General features: G+C 38.2%; 1 protein-coding gene across 50 annotated transcripts in view; it reads left to right on the forward strand.

Moving 5' to 3' along the window:
* The window catches only part of BAZ2B (bromodomain adjacent to zinc finger domain 2B), a 90177-nt gene that overhangs the window by 25297 nt on the left and 49616 nt on the right, over positions 1-15264 (forward strand). For 2 of the 50 annotated variants that reach the window (XM_085551954.1, XM_085551957.1), the window contains exon 1: positions 10890-11068. The exons of the other annotated variants lie outside the window; for them this stretch is intronic. The gene's annotated coding sequence lies outside the window, so the exon portion shown is untranslated. Of the gene's footprint in view, positions 1-10889; positions 11069-15264 lie in introns of those variants that run through there. 50 annotated transcript variants of the gene reach the window in all.

Raw genomic sequence — 15264 nt, forward strand, 5'->3', positions numbered from 1 at the left:
ATGATTAACATCTGTTAGGAGGGAATGAGTGGTTTATTAAGCCTTACAATGCAGATGGCAACTGAGGGAGCTCAGTTGTGAACTGACTTCTTTTGTAGTATCGCTGTATTGTTAAGAGCTTCTGTGTCTCCTTGTAAGAGAAGTACTAGTTTGCACAAAAAAAAAGTTTGTTGTTTCCAGTCCTTCAGAAGTCTAAAAGCTGAGATCTTTCCAAGTAGGAATGATGAGTTTTCACTTTATCTGGATTTTCTTTCAGAAAGTGCTTTTCATATTTTAAAACGGAGTTTTCTCTGTTTATGGGAGATTGGGAAATAATTATAATTAAACTTTAGAGCCTTAATGAACTAATTCTAATTTAAATGCTTAGTTTAAGAAGTCAGCTATTTCTAGGATAATTTCCAGCTGCAAGGCGGTACAATGTTAACTTTGGCAAAGGTGTTCAGTGTTTTTTTTCTCTCCTGGTAGCTAATCTGAGTGCTATAGCTCCTGTTACTGTGACAAAGCTGCTTTCAATAGGGCTTCACCAACTTAGCACAGGCAGAGGCTTGTGAAAGTCCTGTCTGGGTAAGGGTTACATACTTCATTATATTCTTGAGGTCATACAAATCCTTAGATAAAAATAATTTTGCCTTTTTTCTGACTTTTAAGGAAAGTAAAGTCCTGTGTTAATAAAGAAAACTTGAAAATGTAGGATCAGGAATGTCAAAACTGAGAAGGTGACTAAGATCCTTAAAGGAAAAAAAGAGCTATTTTGACTTATCATCTGGAGGAGCTCAGATGAGTGATTAGTGAGAACCTGTTGTGAAAGCAGGAGAGGTTTTTTTTCCTGGAGCAGGGTGCTGATCAACATCTTTTCAGCCACCTGCAAATGACTCAGTGCCTTCCTTGCCTTATCCTGTTTTTATTGTGGCTTCTATCTTCCATTACTTGTGGAACTGTTATTCCAGAAACTATTTACTAATTATTTTACATGATTTTAAAGTAATAAGAACAGACAAGAGTAGTTGGTTTAAAAAGAAACAGGTTGGAGAAAGGTCTGTGGGGTTTTGGTAGGCAGCAAGATGAACATGAGTCGGTCATTCACCTCAGCAGCAAAGTAGGCCTGCTGTATCATGGGGCTCATTGGTACGAGGATAGGCAGCGGGCTGAGCAAAGTGACTCCCACCATCCCGTTTTATCTCTCTGAGACCACTTGTTATGCTCACCAGGTTTGCAGATGACACCAAGTTGGAGTGAAGTGTTCATCTGTCTGAAGGTAGGAAGGCCCTACAGAGGGACAGGCTGATAGATGGGCTGAGCCCAACTGTATGAGATTCGGCAAGACCAAGTGCTGAGTCCTGCACTGTGGTCACAACAGCACTATGCAATGCTACAGGTTTGGAGTAGGGCGGATGGAAAACTGCATGGGGGAAACGTATCTGGAGGTGGCTGCTGAGACAGTGGTTGAATTTGAGCCAGCAGTGTGCCTAGATGCGCAAGAAATCTGGAGCGCATTCCTATGGGATGTGGCTGAGGGAACTGGAATTGTTCTGCCTGGAGAAGAACCTCAGGGAGACCTCATAGCCACCTATAGCTCCTGACGTGGAGTTGTGGCGAGGTGGGGGCTGGCTTCTGCTCCCAGGTAACAGTGATAGGATAAGAGGCAATGGCCTCAAGTTGTGCCAGTGGAGGGTCGAGGTGGGTGTTGGAAACATTTCTTCTCCAAAGAGTGGTCAGGCAGTACATGCTGCCCAAGGAGGTGTGGAGACTAAGGGACAGGGTTAGTGGGGATGGACTAGATGATCTCAGAGGTCTTTTCCAGTCTTAATGATGCTGTGATGTAAAATGTTCCTGATTTTGGTCTTTGATGTACAAGAGAGATAGTAGCATACGTTAGGTGGGTCACCAAGGACAGAGGACAAGATATTTTACAAGTGCCTGAGAACTGAGTTTGTTCAGCCTTGAAGAGACTGTGGAATCTGCTGTTATCTTCAACTGCATAAAAGGTGTTCGAGAGAAGGCAAGTCAGGTTCCTCTTGGAAGCAGAGAATGAAGGGAGAAAAGGCAAAAGACAAATGATATGAAATTTTGATCAGATAGCAAAGGAAAAATTGCTCAAAATGAAAATGATCAGATGCTGAAATGAGCGTTCAGAGAGCCTGCAAAACTTATACACTGTTTTATTGGACAAAGCTCTGAGCAGCTCGATCTAAGCTGAAAGTTAAGCATGGTTTAAGCAGGAGGTTGGATCATGTTGCCTCTAGAAGTTGTTTATTTTAGTCTCAAATCTTTTATGACTCTTTCCATGTCCTAAAATATAACAAATTCCTGTTTTGTTTTTTTCTTTTTGTTTTCTGTTTTTTGTTTGTTTGTTTGTTTTGTTTTCTTTTGTATTGCTAGGATTTTTGACAGAGAAGGAAAGTAGTAAACAGGCAGTAATATCAAGGAATTAAGTCAGTGCTTCCTAGCAGGGGATCTATAATGGAAGACAGTTGCAGTTGTAAGACAGAGTAGTTTGGATTTCTAGCAGTGAGCGACTCCTGTTTTTCTACTGCTCATTTGTGTCTTTAGTGAGATCTTTCCTAGTGCGGTGCTGTCCATCAGATTTGGCAATGTCTCAATACGTTATTTTGACTGTTTCCTTAGCTCTGCTGCCCTGGCTTCTTTGTACTACCTCCTCTCAAAGGTGTGTTCCTGTTTTTCTCTTGGGCCAGCATCCCCCGATTTGGAACCTTTATCTTCAATTTGGACACAGCACGGTGCTCTTATTCATTTTTAACTCTTTGCTCCAACAATTTGGGAAGACTGAAGAATAGGTCTGTATTTGACCTGAGTCAAGTGTCTTACGTACTATAGCATCTTTGTACTGTAGTTTGCCAATTCATTTTATCACTAGAAAAACTGAGCAATTAACTAGCAGTAATGAGGAGGGTGGGGGAAGTTGAGTTGCAGATAAGAAACACCTGTAATGTATATTTGTAGCAGCTGGAGAATGGAACGGTTTTTTGTTGGGTTTTTTTTTTTTGAGTGAGAGATACGATATGATAGTGTCAGGTAAATACCTGTAAGTCATAAAATAAACATTCTGGCTGCGTATCCATGTGTATCTGTTCCTAGCATTTCTAAGACAAAAACAAAAAGTGACGCCCAAATTGCTTCAGTCCTGTCCTGCAGCCTACCCTGCTTCTTCTGTGATTTAGCCAGCGAAATTCTGGGGGACGTTATTTTTGAATGATTAAAAGATTTTTATTTTTTTTTTTGAATGAGTTTAGAAATTGTTCTTGGCCTCAATTGAGTTTATGCTTTGAATATTAAAAGCAGTGTGAACAAAGGTGAATAGTGGGCAGAGTGCAGATATATTGGCAGAGAAATAAAACATGCAATTTGAGTGGCAGATGCTATTATGTGACAGGTGAAGACAACAGACAGTGGGAAGAAAGGATGTGAGTTAAAGCCTGTGCAATATGTACTTTACTGGGGTTGTGATGTAAGTTGTCATGAAGTTGCTTACAAGCTTTGTCTAGTGCTACCATGTATTTACTGTATTGAAGATTCAGGTGGCAGTAGTGCACATCTAACACACGTGTGTGTGTACGAACAGTTTCACTGCAAAGTCAAGCTGTGAATTTGGAGTTTTAGCAATAACTTAGAGAACCAACATCTACCAGAATTTCAAGACTCAAAAGATGCGAACAAGGAAGTACTTCTGCTAAAGTAGCATTCTGACAGGCCAGCTGATGGGATGGGTATTTAGTGGATTTAGCACGATATGGTGGAGGGTTGTGAATTAGGGTCGTTTGGTTAGTTTGCGGGGATCTTATTAGCTGGGTTTTGTTTATTTGGGAAAATGTAATTTGAGGTTGTGTGCATGTATGTTGTGTAAACATACATTTAAAAATCAGATGCTTTTTAACTGATTAACATGTTCGGTTTGAATTTGTAGGATTTTCTTTTTAGTTTCTTCACAAGTAATTAATTTAAAACAAACACAACAACAGGGTGTATAATTTGGAGTTTCAATATACTTCCACAAGTCGGAGCAAGTAAAAATGGTGCATTGGAGCAAGGCTTAAATGCACATCAGTGACTAAGCCATGGGCTTAGAGCTTGTAGAAGGCTTATATGTGATCTGTTTCAGGTGCATTACAGGGGGGATGTCAAGGTGAAAGCAGACTTGCAGAATGGTCGATATTCTGACTCTTAGGCTGTAAATGGCTCTGTGGCAGATGGAGTCTTTGTCAAGAAAGAGAAATGGCAGCTCTGGAAGATCAGAGATGTTTTTGTTGAGCAGCTCAGCACAGTTGATTTGCAGCGTTCAGGATTTCTTCTTTCGTCTTTAATAAATTGTCCTCTACTTCTACTCTCTATGAGTCGATAAATAGTAGTCATTGTAATTCAGTACAATCTGTGGTATTCCATTAGGAAAAAAGGATCAGCTTGCTTCATTACCAGACTTTAAATAAGCTTTGCAGGTTGTGTGCATGAAGGCCTAACAGTAGCTTTTCACTTAGTGTATAATACATACATACATGTGTGCGTACAACTGCTGGTGTAGCAAACAATATACAGTATTTGCTCTTAAGGATAAACCCACTATAATTAACTGTGCCTTTGTCTATTTGAGATACAGCATACATGGCTTTTTTGCAGAAAGGCAAATACTTTGTAATTGAAACTGAAGTACTTTCCATAATATGTGATCCAAAATAGTCTTCATGTGTCTTTTTAGTAGAACATGATGATGCACATTTAAGGGTAATAAAGCTTCATATGACATGTACCTGGATGTACATCTTATATAGTAGTGTATCTTTAAAAATGACAGAAATCAGAGGAAAAATACAGCTGAGTTATGTGCCTTCAGGTCTTGATTACATAGGTGACTGTCAGTGAAAGTCTTACACTTTCTATTACTTACCTTGTTTGTGATGTCTGCTAGCCCGGTGATGTTCTTCCTGTGTTGCAAAGCGATGATCCCATATGACTGGTTTCAGAGGCACTTCTGCTCATTTTCAGATGTTCAATGATTTCATTATTTCTCCTCAGTTTTTCAGTATTCTCTTGTGCCTTTTTTTTTTGTTTGTTTGTTTGGTTTTTTTTGTTTTTTGAGTTTTGAAGCTACAAGGGCTATTCTAGAGGAGCACTTTATGCTATCTGTGCAGTTTTCAGTATAATAACGGTGACTAATTGGCTGTTTGACTTTATGGAATTGGAGCTTTGGAGTGTTTATTGCTTTTCAACCTACCAAACAGGGCGGCAAGTTGATTTTTTTTCATTTATATATATATATATATTTAGTTGTAGATATGACTTTGGAGCTTATTGAGAATAATGCTGACTTGGTAGGAGCATGTTGGTATCCATATATTATTTGTATTATTTCAGTTAAAACACGGTAAAATGAGAAGAGTGAAATAAATCAGTGGACTTCATACTAATGTACATAGTATTTGCGAAACAATTCTGATAATCTTGGAGCCAGTGGTGTGAACGGGTTGCTTTGTGTCTATGAAGTGTAAAGCAGCTTTTATCCATGGAACCAAAATACCATAATAGTACCATCAGAGAAAAATGTCTTTTGTTGTTTTGATCTTTCTGTGGTCAGCTCAGAATAAATTGCATTCAGTATTCATCTCTTTTCACTAACTTGTTTTGCTTAACTGGTATGTACAATCTGTGCTTACATGCACTGCTGCTTAACTTGTTGGATTGTTTCACTTGTTTGCATGATGATTTTGCATGCTTGTGCAGAACAGCTGAATCTCTGTTCATGTCAGAATTCCAACTAATGTTCATGTTTAATAATTATGAAAATGGAAAGGAAATTTTGAAACGTGCTCCTCCATGTATTAATTGCTATACAGCTCTAGCTGTGTTCCTCCGTGTATTAACTGGTATACAGCTCTTGCTGCTCCAAGTGACACCTAGTTTGTATTAGATATTCCTGCAGTTTTACCTAGAAGTAAAACTCCTTTGTCTCTTTAGCATCCATTGATTTTTCTTACAAGAGCGCATTAACAGTGATGTTAGAGCCCATGCAATTAGCATCTGTGCTTAGAAAAGAAAAAGAAATTTAAATTAGAAGAGCTAAACGCAGTATTAACAAAATACTTTATCGTATTGCTGCATGTGAAACAGGGAAGACAAAGTAGTGAAAGGTCGAGGAAAAATGAGAGAGAGAACAAATGATGCAAAAAGAAAATGACACTGAGGTCTTGGTTTAATACATATGTATTCCAGGTTGATGGCTGATTTCATTAGCAAATCTCATTGTTATGCAATGTCTGTTCTTCTGCAGCAAAATGAATATTGTATTCTCAGAGGCTCTGGGTATGTGTGATATTATGGTCATAAAAAAATTAAAGAATATGTATTTTTAGCTACTTTTTCCCTATTAAAATTTACAAAAAATCATATTTTCAAGGTGATTTTATATTGCATTTTCTGAATAGACTTTAAATGGAAAGTTTTAATGGAAAAACTGCAATTTTTGCTCTCTGCTTTCTTTTTTTTTTTTTTTTTTTTTTTGCTATGTTTGCAACCTATGCAATCTCTTCCTGAAAATCTTCAGTTTGACTAGGTAACAGTTAGCAGTGAGTTTACCATATCAAAGATAAGAGCTTAAGGTAAGAATATTAGTCTCCATGATGCTTTTTTAAACAGTTGATACAAATATCAGCTATTGTATTCAGCACTGAAATAAGCATTATCTCAGTCAAATCACTTGAAGCTCAAGTCTTAACATTCTTCAGTATTTTCCATTAATATATTAAATTGATAAACTGTGTTTACAGTAAGATGAATCAGCTTTGTTATGAAATGATATGTTCTGGTATGTAGGACAATTAGATTCTTAAGATGGACTTCACTTTCTTTAGCTAGGAAAATGTTCTATGCCTTAGTAAACACAATACGCAAACTAAGGGAACACTTGAGAAGAAGGCATTGGTGCAGGACAGTGAAAATGTACCAAGTTAATTAATTTGGATTTTATTTTATTTTTTGCCCTTTCAGAATTTCTTCTATACATTGACTTTGTGGGGTCAGAATGTAATAGAGAATGTATGAAATGCTAGTGGATTTTGAATATTTTATGTCTAGTTCTGGGTAATGAGCCAGCATGAAGAAGCTTTTTGGACACTGTCGTATCAGAAAGAATAGGTGGCAGTTTCCTGGGCTTTCGTTTGAATGCCTTTTACATGCATTGAAGCAAATCTGCTCTTACTCGAATCTTTCTAGAGACATGATTAATAATAGTATAATGTGTCTGTCTGTTTTTGAATGGTTGCTGTATAGTACCTGCTTTGTTTATACCAATTCCAATATACAGTTCTAGCATTGAAAATGCTAGATGACATGTCCATGTGTTTGGTAAATAACGAGAATAGAAGGATTCTTAAAACGAAGCTAAATCACAAGTAATAGAGCAATGTATGTGACCGGAATACAGAGGAGGTAGAACAAAGAGCAAGTTTCTACCTGACTCTTCCCCTTGAGAAGGGGAGTCTCTTTCTCTTCCTGACCTTTTCCTTTGGTAGGGCAATGTCCAGAGTAAGAATGAGGATTAGCATTGACTGTTGGCTTTGGAAAGATTGGTTTGTAAGGTTTTCTTGGTGGTGAGTGAGAAGCTAATTGAAATTAGTTTATCTGATTCTTGCTGCATCTTGATTCAAATGTGGAGTACAATTTCAGCTGATGTTATGCTGTGTATTAATGGTACCCGGGAATGCTTTTTGTGCAGTAGCATCTATGGGATTAGATGGTACAGGGGCTTTTGAATGCAGCCAGAATCTCTTAGGGACACAGCGAAGGCTACTTCGGTGTGTGATTGTGTGAAGGGCTCTTCATAGTAAGACGTGCTTAAGGCTTTCAGCACAGGACAGGTGGGAGGAGGAAAAGGTATTTTCCTACCTTTTGTAGCTTGGTTGGGGATGATTTTTACTAACTTGTTTTCTTGAGGAAGAAAATAATTTAAAACTTGTGGCATCACAGTCCAGAAAACTATTTCTGAAAGTAATCGTCTACCCTTATTGTCCTGTCATTTGTTTTAGTCACCTATGCAGCCAGTGTCGAAGGATTCCACGTAGAATTGCCAGAAGGAAAATGCAGAACAATATGGTGTGTGAAACTTTTAGAAGTTAGTTTATTAAGTGCTGTACAGATATGAGTGCGAGAAGTTCCTGCTCTCCAAAGCCATTACTGCAGATTGTGTTTATAGGTGATAACAGAATTTAGGTCTCATTTTTATATTCATAAATATGTACTATTTTTAGGATGTGTTGTGAAGTGATATGCAGTTCTTGGAGCAATTTTGATGTCTGGAGTGTGATGCAAAAGACAGTTCTCTGGTGGACACTGAAGATTTCATAGAAATTTTATGTTCTTCTCTCAGGCTGTTTATAAGCAGCAATCGTGGCTTAAATGTTTTTCCTTTTCTTTATCACAGGATGAACTAAGCCATTTTATAAATCATAATTTGTTTTAAAATAGAACTACTACATTGACACAGTTCTAGAGTTATAGATGGGACTAAATATTTCTTGGTTAGATAATTACTTTTGGATAGAGCTTTGAGATGATTCTTGTAGTCTGTGGAGGTACCATGAGCTTTTTAAAATCCCTTTGATGGGAGTCATAGCTTTCCTGAAGGAATACATGCCTCTGCAAGAAGCTCTTGATGTTTCTTAAAAGAAAAAAGTAGAATTCCCTTCATGTCCATAGAATGAATGTCCTTAGGCAGCGTTAGGAGTACCAATAAAAAAAAACTTTCCTTGCTGTTACTGTATTTAATGCTGTTGTTTTTCTTTTTTTTTTTTCTTTTCTTTTTTTTTTTTTTTTAAATCAATATCTATCTCTGTAGCTAGTGCTATCAATGTGCTACATGGGAAATATATATATATATATGTATATATTTTTTTTTTTTAAAGCTCCTTGAAAGACAGTGTCTGTTCTCTTGGGAATTACAGACTGGTGATGTGCACTTTTCTTAAGTCAGGTGCTAATGCGTACTTAAGATGTAGTTGGAGTGGTAATTTCTTTTATCATATGCTTCAGTATCCGACTAGACTTCTATAAACATGATAATCTGGTCATGGAGCTGAAGTGAGGACCGGTATTTCTGTGACCTATAAAATTCTGGAGAACAATAATTGTTTCTTTGTCATTCTGGCTGACTAATGGAGTTGGTGGTGGTTGTTCTGTATGTGTAGTTTCTGTATTAAAGCTGGAGTTCAGAAACTAAAAAACAGACTGTGTTAGGCTGTTTCCAATGGCATGTTTTGTCTCCCTCTTCTCCATTGCTATCTCAAAGTAAAACAGCTGTTCCACGGTAAATGTTTTTTTTTTTGTGTGTGTGTTATGAGTAATATGGATTAAAATAATTTTAGGAAAGCTATCTTCTGAGAGGTAGTATTTGAGCGTGCAGAACTGCTGCACGTGTAAGGCTCAAATTCAGAGCGACTGAGTTTTAATTTGTAGAGTTCTGGAAGGGATAATTCCCCAATTGAGGCTTTAAATTGATGTCTGAGTTTGAATTTCTATGCTTCCTTCAGAAGCACTGCATATATTTCAACAGGACCACTTTCTTTTTGTCAAGTGCGTTACAAATTGCAAAGCAGACAAAGCAAAATGCTGATATTTTGATGTAGTTTTGGGATTAATTATGTTCTCATTTTGTATTAGGAAATTGTGGCTGTACTATTTAGACCTGTAACAAGCAGAGTTCATAAGTACACTGCTTTGGATATTGCCTTGTTTGCAGAGATTACTGTTGGTAATATATCTTAGTTTATTTGGGACATTGTGATGGCAAAGTAACTCCTTCAATGGCACAAGTTACCTTCAGCAGCAGTTTGTTCTCTTTTTCCAGGAAGGCTTTTTTTTTTTCCTCATAGTGTTCTTTGGTTAGCTCGTGAAAGATGACTGCGATGCGTTTATAACATTATTATTGGAGGTTTCTTGGTTGCATTCCTGGTTTAGTTTCCTCAGACACATCACACTGCTGTACTCCCTTGTTGTTACTTAATGCTGCCAAGTTGGATAATTACTTTTCAGTTTTGTGTATTTCCTCTAGTATGTAAATGATCTCCTGTTTTCTGCATGCTGCCCTTGTGCTCTGACTTTGGGTCACTTTGGCAGTTTCAGTCAAAAACCTGCTTTCTTCATTTATTGGAAAGGAGTTTGCTGAACTTAATGTTTTGGAAGGTTGCAGGTAGAGAGAAAAGTGCAGAGGAAAACAGTGTCAGGCAGCTAAAAATTGTCATTGAGTTATTCTTCTTTTAAATTGTATTCAGATAGTTGATTTTGATAATTTATGAATGTTATTAGTAGGTGTTAATTTTGAGATCAATACTTCAGGGTTCAATGGAGCGATTAGAAATTGTTTTCTTGTTTCGAGTGTTCCAGGTGTGATTCAGCAGCTTTTGTTGCCTATGTGCATACACGTAATTTCAAAGAAAAATCAAGTGCTGCTTTTTCTTTGGTTTGGCTTAGAGAGAAATCCAGCGAGATGCAGAGCTGACGGTGATCTAACGCTGCGGAAAGCATTTCTGTGGCGGGTCAGAGTTCGTATTACATTGGGATGCAGAGTCAACTCGCATGATTAAAATCCATCCGATAGACTTTAATTCAGAGCACATAGTTCAGCCCGGCCGGCTGATGGCGGTGTGAGCCAGCGAGCTCACTGATGGTCGGAGCGCTCCACCTGCCTTCAGTTTGTTTACCAGGAAATCAAGATGTGTAAACTGCAGGAAGTACTGTTTGACCCTCTCTGACAGTATCTCATTACAATAATTGCTAATCTCTGAGTAAGACAGCCATGTTTTGTGTGTAGCACAGAGGGAGGTTGTGGTAGGTTTTAGATGCTTCCTCAAATACAGCTTTGGAAATGCTTGCTTGAATTCTGTTTTCAGGGCAGCTTTTGACAACAGACATCTGCCGACCTTTGGGCTCAGCACAGCTCGAGCACAATAGCTCGTGTGCTTCCTTCCTTCTTGACTGAGGGGGAAAAATACTACGGCTTGTTTGGAGTCTTGTCACTGCTCAGTAGCGACAGGATAATGGCTACTTCCTGATTAAACTGCTCTCCACAGTAAGCTGTTAATGTTTGTGTCTGTTCTGTAATGCCAGGATGTCGGTGCTTTTCTGTGCACCCTGACAAAGTTAATAGTTTGAAATGTTTATAGATTGAGAAAAGAATACATGGAGTTTTAAATATCTTTTTGTCCTTTTCCCTAAGAAAGACATCTGCTGCTGTTTTGTAATGCTTATTTGGCAGTAGCTATAAGAAAGTAAACCTGAATTGCATGAATTTTTGTTTGTTTTTTATTTTAATAAAGCATGAAAATGTATTTAGATATTGGGCAAGCAACTAGCATCAACTTTATGAAAAATTCTTTTGATTGCTCACTGGGCAACCTCGGTGACCAAAAATGCACTTATATCATGTATGTTCATCATTTACTTTTATCATAGAGAGAACTTTTGCGTGTCTAATGTAAACCTAGTTACCAAATAAAAATGTCTTTTTTCTCCTGTTCTTAAATGTATAAGATGTGTTGTTTCCCTGTTCATTGGAAGTAAGGACTGTTTTCTTCAAGGAATTTCTCTGTGCTGAGTGCTGTATGAGCAGAGAGCTTTGCATACAGGTCTGGTTTTATTCTGCTTTAGAGTGTTAATATAAGAGACTTCTTATTTCAGAGTGACTGCTTCTGGTCTTATTCAGTTTATTCAGTTAAATGAATCCAAAATCACTTTATAGTTGGTTCCAAGTGTTAATGTCTTAATAGCACTGAATTTGAAATAGCTGTTTGATATACCATGAGAAACATTCTTTTAGTTCTGTACCAAAAGTAAACAAAAATACAGGATCTTTTTTAAAGAATGTTTGGAAAGGTACTAAGTCAAATTCTGCAGTTCCAGTATGTTTGTATTAAAATAATATTGTGCATTTGGTACAAGGGATTTCTTGTCCATCAGGGCATGCCATATGTTCTGCTCCCTCACTGCCCAGCTGCTTTCCTTCACACTTGAAAGTTTTTCCCAGTGTCTTAGAATTCTGATGTAAAGATGTCCTGCTCGTTCTTACTAATCTCTTGGCATGCTTGGTCACTGTAGAGGCTCATGAACTCAGAGCTTGGCATCTCACAACTGAAATTGTTGGCTCCAAGCTCCATGCCTGCTTCCTTAACAAAACCAGCCTGCTGTGGAACTGGAGTTACTTACCTTATGACTGCTGGAGCTGCTTTTGATGGTTCGCTTCTGCATGCAGGTTGGTTTTGTGAGGTGCAGGGGACAGCTTGTGTCCCAGGATGCAGCTGCTCCTGCTGTGCTTGTATAGCAGCTGTGGGCCATGTGCACCTCTTATGCCATCCCCTTGGGGTGAATGCTGTGGGCAGCAGTTAGTTACCTTTGGCTTCCTTCTTCATGCTTCAAAAGAAATGCAAGATTACTTGTTAGTCACACGTGACTACAATGTCCCAAGTTGCTATTAGATTGTCTTTCCATTTAGAAAGAATTGTTAATGAGAATACTTCATATCAATTTACCTTCAAGTACTTGCCAAGCTTTGCTAAGGAAACTGTGCCTCGTACAGCTAAAATGATGTCCTGTGTTTTAACCAAGTATTCTTTTAATGGAGGAACAGTTAATGTTTAGTATGTGCCTTTGTTAGGTGCCTGAAATCTGAGTATATATTCTCATATGTGATTTCTTTTTTTTTTTGTACAGGATGTTTTACTATCTTCTTTCTATTTAGTGTGTAGGGACAGAAATGCAGTCTGTCGGGTTTTCTGTTTCTAATCACTTCCTTTAAGTGTGTAAATAACATTGAAACACCAGATTGGCTTCTGCATGATTTCTAAGAATAGGGCTGTGAGTGGAGTTGACGAGGATGGTCTGCTGACGAAGTAATAGCTTCTGTGGCTTCTCTTGAAGCTTGGTTTTATTTCTGAAAATTCCATTATTATTTCTTCTAGTTAGTTTCTTCAAGTAAATTTCAGTGGATTTATATTTGCTTAAATGTTCATGCTTATTTTGAGATCTTAGAGTCTTAAAGCTGGAAGAAACGATGAAAAAATAACATCAACAACAAAGATGTATGGAAATGAAGGTGCATTCCAGTGGTGGAGTGAGTTTAAACTGATGCATGATGTAGCACAGGCTACTTCCTTCTAGAACTGGTTCTAGGCTCCTGAAGAACCACGTGTGTGTGGGTCAACATGAAAATGTGGATACCATTTCTCTGTCTTATCCTGGCTCCTTCATTTGTAGGGAAGGACTTGAATTAACAGTCTTGTCCTTCCTGTTTCTTTGAGTACGTGATGTATTTTGTAGTATGTGTAAGTGTAGGACTGCAGTGCAGAGTTATCCCATCCGCTGTGTCTTCAATCTCTGAAAGTTGAGTAAAGAACTGTCCCTGAAATTTGAGTTGGTTTTTCGGACTTGTGTGAAGTTCACGTGCTCGAGTAGATACCTGAGTTTGCAGTTCAAAGCATTGTTTATTCTCAAAAGCAGAGAATTGTGGGAGCCTGTTTTCTTTGTCTTATGCATTTGGATTGGCATTCCTCTGCCATTTTCTTAACAGGAAGCACAGTAATACCAGGTGGACAAAATATGTTTGATTGTAGTGAGTTCTCTGGAAAGTTTTTGTCTAAGTGTGTTAGAACAGATGTGCTGGGCTTGACCATGTTAATGCTCATATTAATGCGTTCTGTCATTCTTGAGAAATAGGAAGCAAGGTTCAGTTACAGAAAACACTGGCAGCTTTTACACGGGCATGAGTTTTAACATCTTTGAATTTTAACAATGCAAAGACGAAACTGTGTTAGCTTTTGACGCAGGAAATTCATCAGGGCATTTCCTTTACAAATTCTCCTTAAGCTTTGTTGTCTCTCTTGTAATTGCAGCTGAGTCTGAGTCTGAGCTGGCTCAGTAGTATGTCTTTTGAACTGGAAGTGGAGGAGTTACAGTGCAGTGGCCCTGAGGCAGGGCATTGTGCAACAGAGCTAACTAAGTTTTTGGGCAATAAAAGGCAGAAATGTTGTGTTTCTGGGTAGTGTGAGTTCATGTATAAGTATGGTAAAAGAATATTACTGGTTTAAACAACAAGATTTTTGTGATGGAGTCACTGGTAATGTATGAAGTACTACAATAAAATCACAAAGAAACTGTCAACAAGCTTCTGAATAATTATGGAGATTTGCTAATCTCTGAATTCACTATAAGGATTGTGAAATTTACTTAACAAGAGCTATAAGGCATTGTGCAATTTTGGTTTCCATCGCTGCTGTTACTACAGGGTGATGAATAAAAATCATCAACTTTAAAAAAGCGATAAAAGAAAAGGGGAAAAAGGAAAAGTAGATACTGGGTTTCAGTTAAAAGAATTTTATTGACAGAGTGTGTTATGTTTCAGGAGTTTTCTTTAATCTGAAGTAAGGTTTAATGGATATTTTGCTTCAAACACCCAATACCTATTTGAGTAATGTTTTATTCAAGACCTGCAATTAAAAAAACCCAAAGCAACTCATGAAGAATACTGAAATAGATTGGGAAATCATAGATTTTGTCACGTGGTATTAAAAATCTTCAGATACTCCACCTTATTAACAGCTGAATTTATTTTAACCTTTAGTTTACATGAGTTGCATTTCTATCTTGCCCTGCTGATTCACTTCTAATGTGCAGCTGTTTAGAGAGATCACTTTAAATACAAATTAACTGGAAGTTTGTGGATTTTTATTTATTTTATTACAGTTGTAGGACTTCTATAATCATTCGAAGAAAGTCAAGTTGGTGAAACAAGAAATATCACCTGTAACAAGTAGTGTTCCTTGGGGGTCAGTGCTGGGTCTGGTCTCATTCCGCATCTTCATAAATGACATGAATGAAGGAATAGGGTCCGCTCTCAGCAAGTTTGCTGATGGTACAAAGCTGGGAGGAGTGGAGGACACACCAGAAGGCTGTGCTGCCATTCAACAGGTTCTGGACGGGCTGGAGAGTTGGGCAGGGAGGAACCTGACGAGGTTTAACACGAGCAAGTGTGGAATGTTGCACCTGGGAAGGAAAAACCACATGCAGCTGTACAGGCTGGGGGATGAGCTGCTGGAGAGGAGCTCTGTGGAGAAGGAGCTGAGGGTGGATGACAGGTTGGCCATGAGCTGTCAATGTGCCCTGGTGGCCAATGAGTCCACTGGGATCCTGGGGCGCATTAAAAAGAGCATGGCCAACAGGTTGAGGGAGGGCTCACAGGGCTGCACTCAGTCCAGTCTCCATCAGCCTGTCTGT

Source organism: Coturnix japonica, chromosome 7, assembly GCF_054131305.1.
Source record: "Coturnix japonica strain WE chromosome 7, WE-NBRP24, whole genome shotgun sequence".
NCBI classification, from domain to species: domain Eukaryota; kingdom Metazoa; phylum Chordata; class Aves; order Galliformes; family Phasianidae; genus Coturnix; species Coturnix japonica.